This window comes from Coturnix japonica, chromosome 7, assembly GCF_001577835.2.
Source record: "Coturnix japonica isolate 7356 chromosome 7, Coturnix japonica 2.1, whole genome shotgun sequence".
In the NCBI taxonomy this organism is placed as follows: Eukaryota; Metazoa; Chordata; class Aves; order Galliformes; family Phasianidae; genus Coturnix; species Coturnix japonica.
Genome location: NC_029522.1, coordinates 30,542,347 through 30,550,748, shown reverse-complemented (window position 1 = coordinate 30,550,748; position 8,402 = coordinate 30,542,347).

Genomic DNA, 8,402 nt, shown 5'->3' with positions numbered 1-8,402 from the left:
AAGAGGGAAGATTTAGGTTGGATGTTAGGGGGAAGTTCTTCACTAGGAGAGTGGTTAGGAACTGGAACAGGCTGCACAGGGAGGTTGTGGATGCCCCGTCCTTGGAGGTGTTCAAGGCCAGGTTGGACGGGGCCATGGGCACAACCTGATCTATGGGGTCTCTATGGGGATCTATGGGGTCTATGGAGTCTCTATGGGATCTATGGGGTCTATGGGGTCTCTATGGGATCTATGGGGTCTCCTGGGCAACCTGATCTAGTAAAGGTGTATGTTTGGTGGCCCTGCCAGGCAGGGGGGTTGGAACTACATGATCCCTGAGGTCCCTTCCAACCCGGCTCATTCTGTGATTCTGTGAATACTTTCAAGGACTTCTGGATTGTATATGAGAAATGGAGTCTAACTTGAAGCACACACGGACGTTTCTTGACAAATGAAGGCAGTTTGCGTTTATTTCTAACCACATCGGGCTAATTATCAAATGCCCTCTAGCTTTGCTGGCTCTGTGGCTGCCTCTATAGCAGCTTAATGACTCACGGGCTGCGGTGTGGGACGGAGCTCCCGTTGTGCTGGTGGCTGTGTTGGAGCAGTCTGCAGGTGGCACCGCTCTCCCACTTTGGAGGATTTTGATGACAAAACGGAGTGTTTTTCCTTCGACCTTAAATTTACGAATTCAGTCGAAACTGATGATTTCACGTAGTGAATCAAGCGGAGTCAAAACGTCATTAATTTGTTTGATTGCCTTAAAAAGACAGGACGAATCAATTGGTGGTTAGGCCCTGGAACAGGCTGCCCAGGGAGGTTGTGGATGCCCCGTCCTTGGAGGTGTTCAAGACCAGTTTGGATGGGGCCCTGGGCAACCTGATCTATGGGGTCTCTATGGGGTCTATGGGGTCTCTATGGGGTCTATGGGGTCTATGGGGTCTATGGGGTCTCTATGGGGTCTATGGGGTCTCCTGGGCAACCTGATCTAGTAAATGTGTATATTTGGTGGCCCTGTCAGGCAGGGGGGTTGGAACTACATGATCCTTGAGGTCCCTTCCAACCCGCGTCATTCTGTGATTTTGTGATCTGTAAAGAAATGCAATAAACACTAATGTCGACTGGCTGAAATAGAAAAATGTAATGAGTTCTATAGAAGACAATGAGTTCTCATTTGTATTAACTTCAGCTCTGTTCTTCTCCACAGAGAAGACTGCGTGTGGTGCAGTTATCGCAGCAGCTGCCCAGGCAAGTAAATGGCTATTTTGTCACTTCTTACCATCCTGCAATGTTGTTACGGTCACCTTGGTATTGCATAGGATGAATCAGCTCCTAAACATTTGCTTCGCTTTTTACCTGGCTGCGGTGGGGCACCATATTACTGGCCCACTTCCTAGAAATGAAGAATGAGGCAGGACTTGTGGTGCTGAGTCTGAGTTCCCCCAGCTCCAAATACTTGTACAGAAGTGCCTGCAGAGCTCCTTCTCTAGGTGACACCACAACCAGAGCCTCAGGGTATTTCCCAGTGGTGCTTAATGAACCTGAGTTCCTCAATAAATAATTAAATCCACAATAATAAGACAAGGGAAGAAAAAAATTAGGGCACTGCCAATTATCTTGAGTCCTGCAGGAACAAGCTATTCATATTAAGAACTCTGAGGAAGTGCTGCTGAGGAGGACAGAAAAATTACAATAATAATAATAATAAAGTTACTTCTGAACTTGTTTTTCCTGACTCCAGACCTGGCAGTTTCTCCTTGCCCCCATGATGTGGATGTTTTACCATCACTGGGACTGCCTGCAAGCTCTGCTGTCTGTACCCGTAGCAGATCTATAGGGCTTTGGGGATGTGGGTGCTGCTCCCTCTGGGTTTCCATATACACATCAAAGGGGCCAACTCTGATCTTTCCACGTCACTTTTGTAACAATGTGTTGTCATAATATTTAATTTCAAGCCTCAACTTTTATAATGGATGTTTTAAAGAACAATTAATATTGTCCAAAATGTTTGCTTTTAGAAAACTTGGGTGGCTCTTTCGGGAGCTTTTTTCCTAGTGCCTGAAAGCACAGAAGTGCCTGACTAGGACTTTGACTTTTGTTTTGTAACTGACTGAGTTCTCTGTGTTTCTCTGGCTGCCCCCGAGTTCACTGGCCAGTTTCTGTGGTTTACTGAGATATTTTTTCCTCTTTTTATAATGGCCTCTCTCCCTCAGTGCTCTGTGTAGGAGTCATGCAAACAGAGGAGCTGGTTAAGCAGAGAAATGCTGAAAATAGTTCTACATAAAGCATTTCAAGATGTGCACGAGGACTCTCTCCCCCTCAGTACTGATTTTGCTATTAGGTGAGGCTTGTGATGAAGGAAACCAGAGAGAAGCACGCTCTTGCAAGTGTTAGCATTCTGTGCTTTTACTGCTTTCTGCTCAGCAGATGGGCTGACTTTGTATCCCCCGTGCTCTTGCATGCAAAAAGATGCGTTAAACAAGTATGGAAAAGTCTGAGCATGTTTCATAATACATTTTACTTTACACACAGCCTGATGCCGCTCGGATGGAACATACCCTTACTGCTTAAAGACTTTGATTCAATACTGTTGCCTTCAGCTTTTGTTGTTCAGCTCAAGCAATCAAGTTTCCTCATACAAGCATCTTAGGCACGTTTCATGGATGGCCATTGCAGTATACTTGGAAACAAGCTGGTCTAACTGGCATACATACATTTATTTTTCCAGCTAAAGATTTTATTTCCTTGTACTTGTTTCACAGTGTTACTTCTCTTTCTTATACTTGCCACCATGGAGAAAGAAGGAGATTTGGCAGCCAGTGTGGATGCATCCTGCTTTTCCCCCCTCCTTTCATGCACAGCACTCACTGAGTATCCCAATGCAGCACAGAGTGCAGAGAGGCAATTGAAATGGATGTCATGCAGGGAATTCCATGCCCACCCCATATGGCAATAGATGCTGAACAGTTGCAGGTTGTGTTGACAAATCTTTTTCTCTGGGCACCGTATGCCTGCAGCCACGTCCTGCTGCTGAACAAAGGCACGACCAGCCAGGAATGTGGCTGCGACACATCCCCAATTGTTTCACAGTGCAAGCCAAGTTTTGGATCAGATGCTTCCTCTCCCCAGTTACAAAGCTGACTGTGCTTTCACTGCAAGCGTTTGGGCTGTGAATGAAAGGCACCTCGTTACCCTGGGCAGCGTGTGCCTAGACAGCACGTAAGCAATTCTTTCTGTAGATCAGGAGACTGGATTTGGGTCTGTCTGAATCTCTGTTAAAGTCTGAGTGTATTTGGAGTGCTGGGACAACTCCAGTTTTGCTCTGTTCCATGTAAAACACATCCCTAACAAATAACTGCTAAGAATCCTTACAGGGCTGCCTCGTGCTTTTCAGAGCCGTGGCAGCAAATAGAGATCAGTGCTGGACAGCAAGGCCGTGCATTAGTCTGAAATGCTCATCCTAACATAAGACCGAATGCCTACACACTCTTCTTACTGTGCCTTGAAGTATGGAATCAACAAGACAGCATCCAACATGCAGATGTACGTTTTTAATTATTTCAGAACACAAACACTCCGCCCACGTGGATGTTTACGTGGAAAGAAAACAGCACCGAGACAGGTAGTCACTGTGTCAGAGGTGCACACGAGTGTGTCTGTGTCATGTCCGCCTGGCAGCCAGCTGACTTCCAATTACAGAAGGTATCTGATCTGTGCTGTGCGTCTTGTTCCACTCCTTCAACAAAACAAATCAAAACAGAACCGTGTCAGAAATAGACTTGGAAGTTCATGAGACAGAAGTTGGAACAAATTAGCAAGTCTGACAGTATGAATCTCTGTGTGTAACCAGTCACACAAGTTACAACTGCCAGAGTATATGTCAGAATAGGGAAATCCCTCTGCCAGCCCCAGGCCCTTGTACCCTGTGTTTCTTTGCCCGTCTTCCTTGGGCAGCCTCAGACAGTATAACCTGCCAAAGGGCCTCCCCAGAGCAGTCACCGGATGACAAGGAAACAAACAAACTTGCATCCGGCGAGACATTTGGGCTCACTCCTCCCGCGCTAAGGAAAAATCCCAGCTGCACAGCTGCTGCTTCAGTGCTGTGAATGCTGCAGTGTTCACCTGAGCTGCTGTTGTCTGTCAGCCTCAGTTTCTGGCAAAGACAGTGATGTCCTGTCACTGTGCCAGGTACCTGCAGGAGGACCCTGAGAGCAGAGGTCTTATACCCACTGCTGGAATGTTCATCTTCTCAGTGTTAATTGCAGTTAACACAGCACTGAAGAAGACTGCCTGCATTTCCCACAAAAGTATGTCTTGGAGAAAATGTTTCCTTCGGCTTTCCTGCCTTGTCTTTTGTGTAGTTTGGACCTGCTGTGTATGACTTTAAGGAGATTCTCCCAGTTGTAAGATGTCCTCTCCTGTGCAAACCCAGACGAGACCTATTTCTGATTGCACACTCGTTCAACAGGTATGATGAGGTAGGGCCTGCTTGGGCATCTAGTGGCTAAATTCATGTTTATAAACTGCTCTGAGATCCTCAGATGAAAAAGGGTTTATGAGCACAAAGTAGCAAATAAGCATTGCTGGCCACCTGCATTCCCGAGGCAGCAGCCAGTGCTCACACCCCATTAGGATGGGGACCAACAGTGCAAATCTGGTGGTTTGGCCACTGGTGGTTTTCATTTTTATACAGAAGATTCTTCTGGCATTTGTAAAAATAGAAATAAAAGGCACAGTGCCAAGGGTTGTTTAAATTATAGAGGGGCTGCTGCTGCTGCTGCGTTGTTTACACCACCAGGAGGGCTTCAGCTCTGGATGCTCCCAGGGGCAGCTGCAGCCCTAATTCCTAGCAATAGCCACTCCGTGAGTCCTGCTTCTACCTGCACTGGGTCCTGCCTTAAGCACAGAACCATGAAATGTCACTTTCCTGAGCATCTGTGGGGCTGCAGCTTGTCCCATGCCATGCAGGTCACAGGGAGCCCAGCAGTGTGCACACAGGTGGGAGTGCAGTGGCTGTGCTTGTGAGAAAATGCCATGAGCCCTCAATTGGCATCGCTGTTATTACTGCTCCTGTCCCTACTACCATAGGCTATCATTGCTAATATGTCACAGAAGTTTGCTGGAAGAACACCACTATTACAGCAGTGCTATCTAGGCTAATTGATACCAGTGGTGATGAATGGAGTGATTTGCATAGCTGATATTTCAGGCAACAAAGTATATTTTGGTTTAGTGTTGGGATGGGGACAAGGCTCCAGGACTGAGTGGACCCCCCAGTGCCAAGCCCAGAGCCTGGGGACCACAGTGCCAGAGGCTGCAGCATCACTGTGCTGTTATCACCAGGCTGCTCATTGCCGTGCTGGGACATCTCTGTGCTGGGACATTGCTATGCTGGGACGTCCCCATGCTGGGTCATTGCTGTGCTGGGACATCACTGTGCTAGGTCCCTATGTTGTGGCATCCCTGTCAGCCACTGCTGTTGCTTGTTGACCATGGACAGGAGAAAATGGGCTGGGAAGGCTGGAGGAACGTCCCTGCCTGCCTGCTACATCTGGTACATCTCAGGATAATTTATTTTAACCTCTGAAGAGACAAGGGAAAATATTTGAAGGGAATGGAGACTTGCCAGTATTTCCAGTTCATTATAAGCAAAGAACTGTTGCTTATAGCACTTTTTTGGAGCAGAGAGTAGTCTGGTTTTAAATCCCTTAAGCAATGAGGAATCACATACTAGCCAATGTAAATTATTTACTAAGGAATTTACTGATTAAAAAAGCTTAGTTTTTAAATTCAGTCTAAATTTTGCCCTCATTTCCTCCCTTTACATACACGTTCTGCCCAGCTTCTGTGGGCATGGCCGGATCCCATCTCTCTCTGCCAGCATTTACCCCAGTTTCTCGCTGATTCTCAGAGCGGTGGAGCTGGAAGTCTCAGGCAGAGCAGGACTGGGGCCTGTGGGAAGCGGGCAGGGCTGGCTGGAGCGCAGACTGCCACGAGAGAGGCCAAACTGGCCCAAACTTCACTAAAACCACCCAACATTCACCATCGAGGGGCAAAGGTGAGGCTGAGAGCCAGCAGTGACCCTTCAGCGGATCCAATGGGAACAGCTTGCCATGGGGATGGTGGCACATGTGGGCATGCTCCACACCAGAGGGCACAGAGGTGCAGCCCCAGCTGTGTTTTGTTCCCAACAAAATGCAAATTAACTAAAAATCGCTGCTTTCCAGCTGCAGGTTTTGCTTGCTCAGTAGCACCTTGTGCAAGAGCAAGACACAACCCTGCTAATTGGAGTGCAGGGAAAGGCCATTTCCTCTGCAAAAGGGACGAGGACAGCTAGGGCAGGAGTGAATAAACAGGCAGGGTGATCAGAAAACAGAGTGTGGGGAGCACACAGACACTGAGCATGAAGGACTTTGCCTTATGATCACACTGTGTATGCTGTTATATATGAGAGTTAGCACGATTTTAAAGTTTAATTAAATTCCTGCAAGATTTTTGGGTCTTCATAAATTGCCTTTGAGCTTTCTGCCAACTAGGATATACTCTCTGGCTTCAGAATATGAAAGCAAATGTTGTTGTGTTTTGCAAATGTGTTTTCTAATGCATGCAACTGCTGACTATGCAAAAGCCTCACAGGTTTCCATGATTAACAAAATTACAAAAGCACAAAGGGTAGCAGCTCTTCTTGTTTTTGACTATCCTTTGCAAACAGGAGCCGGATCAAAGTGTCCTGTGATTAAGTTCATTAATCACACCCACGCCATGAAAAACCAATGAACCCATTTTTCTCAGAGGAAGGCATGCTTGGAGCTGGCTGGGGTGGATTCTGTTTCGGTCTGGCTGTTTACATGCCTGTGTTTCTTAGAGCAGGACGTGGCCTCTGGGAAGCACAGTGGGGCGGACAGAAGGACAGTGATGATGTGAATCCATCCCAGGAGCAGGGACACCCCCGAGGTGTGTGTCTGCTTTGCTCTGGTGTAATGTGGTGTGTTAAAGCCTTTGTGACCAAATTCTGCTCTTCCATCTGCAAGAGCAGCAGCCATGGTGGGGCAGGAGTCTGCAGAGAGCGATGGGAACGACTCAAAGAAAGCTCAGAAATGCTTCAGCAGTGCTGGGGCTGATCCAGGCATGTGGCCTTTAAACTCAGTGAGCAGTAAACAAGAGTAAAGTGGGAAGTTATTTGCTGGTAAATGGTGATGGTGTCTCACCAGGCATGTTTCATTCATATTTCAGATGTGACCCATCCAGCCAGCCAGCTTGGTACCTCTGGGAATGGCCAGCAGAGGATGAGCTGAGCAATGTTGTAAAAGAGAGGTTCCCCTACTGATCTGCCACCTGGAGTATCCCAGCCCTGCATTCAGGGACCTCTGTGCTCTGAGGCTGCACCTGCACTGCTCTGTGAGTAACCCTTCTCCTGTTTGCAATCCCACCATGGAATCATTACTGAGAATTAGCCACTAACATCCTGAGCCTGCATGGATCACACACATCCAGTCCCCAGGTGGGGACCCCAACCCGATATTTGCTTTGTGCACCTAGCATCACACGTGTCTATCCCATGTCCTGGCAAGCCTTGATGTGACACCGTTGCTTTTGTCAGTGCAGAGTTACTGATGGGATGGGGACTGCAGGGCCTGTGTCCTGGTGCAGCATCGAAGGGGTTATACTGATAAGCCACAGCTCCACGTGGAACAAAGCTGGCATTTCAGAGAGACGACAATGGATTGTGTTTTCAGTATTCATTTTAGTCATCCATTTGGCATTGAGGCTGAGGTCACCCACCCAGCCGTGCACTGCAGCATCTCTGTTCTGGCCAGCAAGGAGAAGCAAAACAAAGAGGAGCTGAGTCGGCAGGAATCGGGCAGCAGTCATGGATGGAAAAGTGCTCTGCTTGATGGCTTCGGTAACACTGCTACAGTCCATTCCAGGACACTGCTTAAAACCCTTCCGAGCAAGCATTTTCCCTGACACACATCCTAGCACTTTGCACGGCCACTGGTCACACTCAATTCCCATTTCACATCTCCAACGATATCTGCCAGCTCGGCCTGGTTTTTGGCTGAACACTATGATTTGCAAAGCAAGCACTCCTACACCAGCCAAAAGGGTGCAGTGAATGTTGCCATCTCTAAGTGTTTTCTCTTGCAACAGTTTCATTTCCTTTTAACCATGAGAAAGGCTGAAGATCGAGCATGCATGCGAATATAGACACGTCTTGAAAAGACATGCAATGGGGCACACACATCCACACACCTTTATTCAGCCCAGCTTTTACACTGTGCAAAGAAAAGAGCTAATATGTCACCCCATCCTCTGTTTTGGGCAGTGTGCTTTAGTTACGCTGCAGATTGCCAGGCAGCCTGTGCTTGGGTCTTGAAGCCTGTGTGCAGCAAGTCCTGACATCCTGGGTGCTCCTCCAGGTG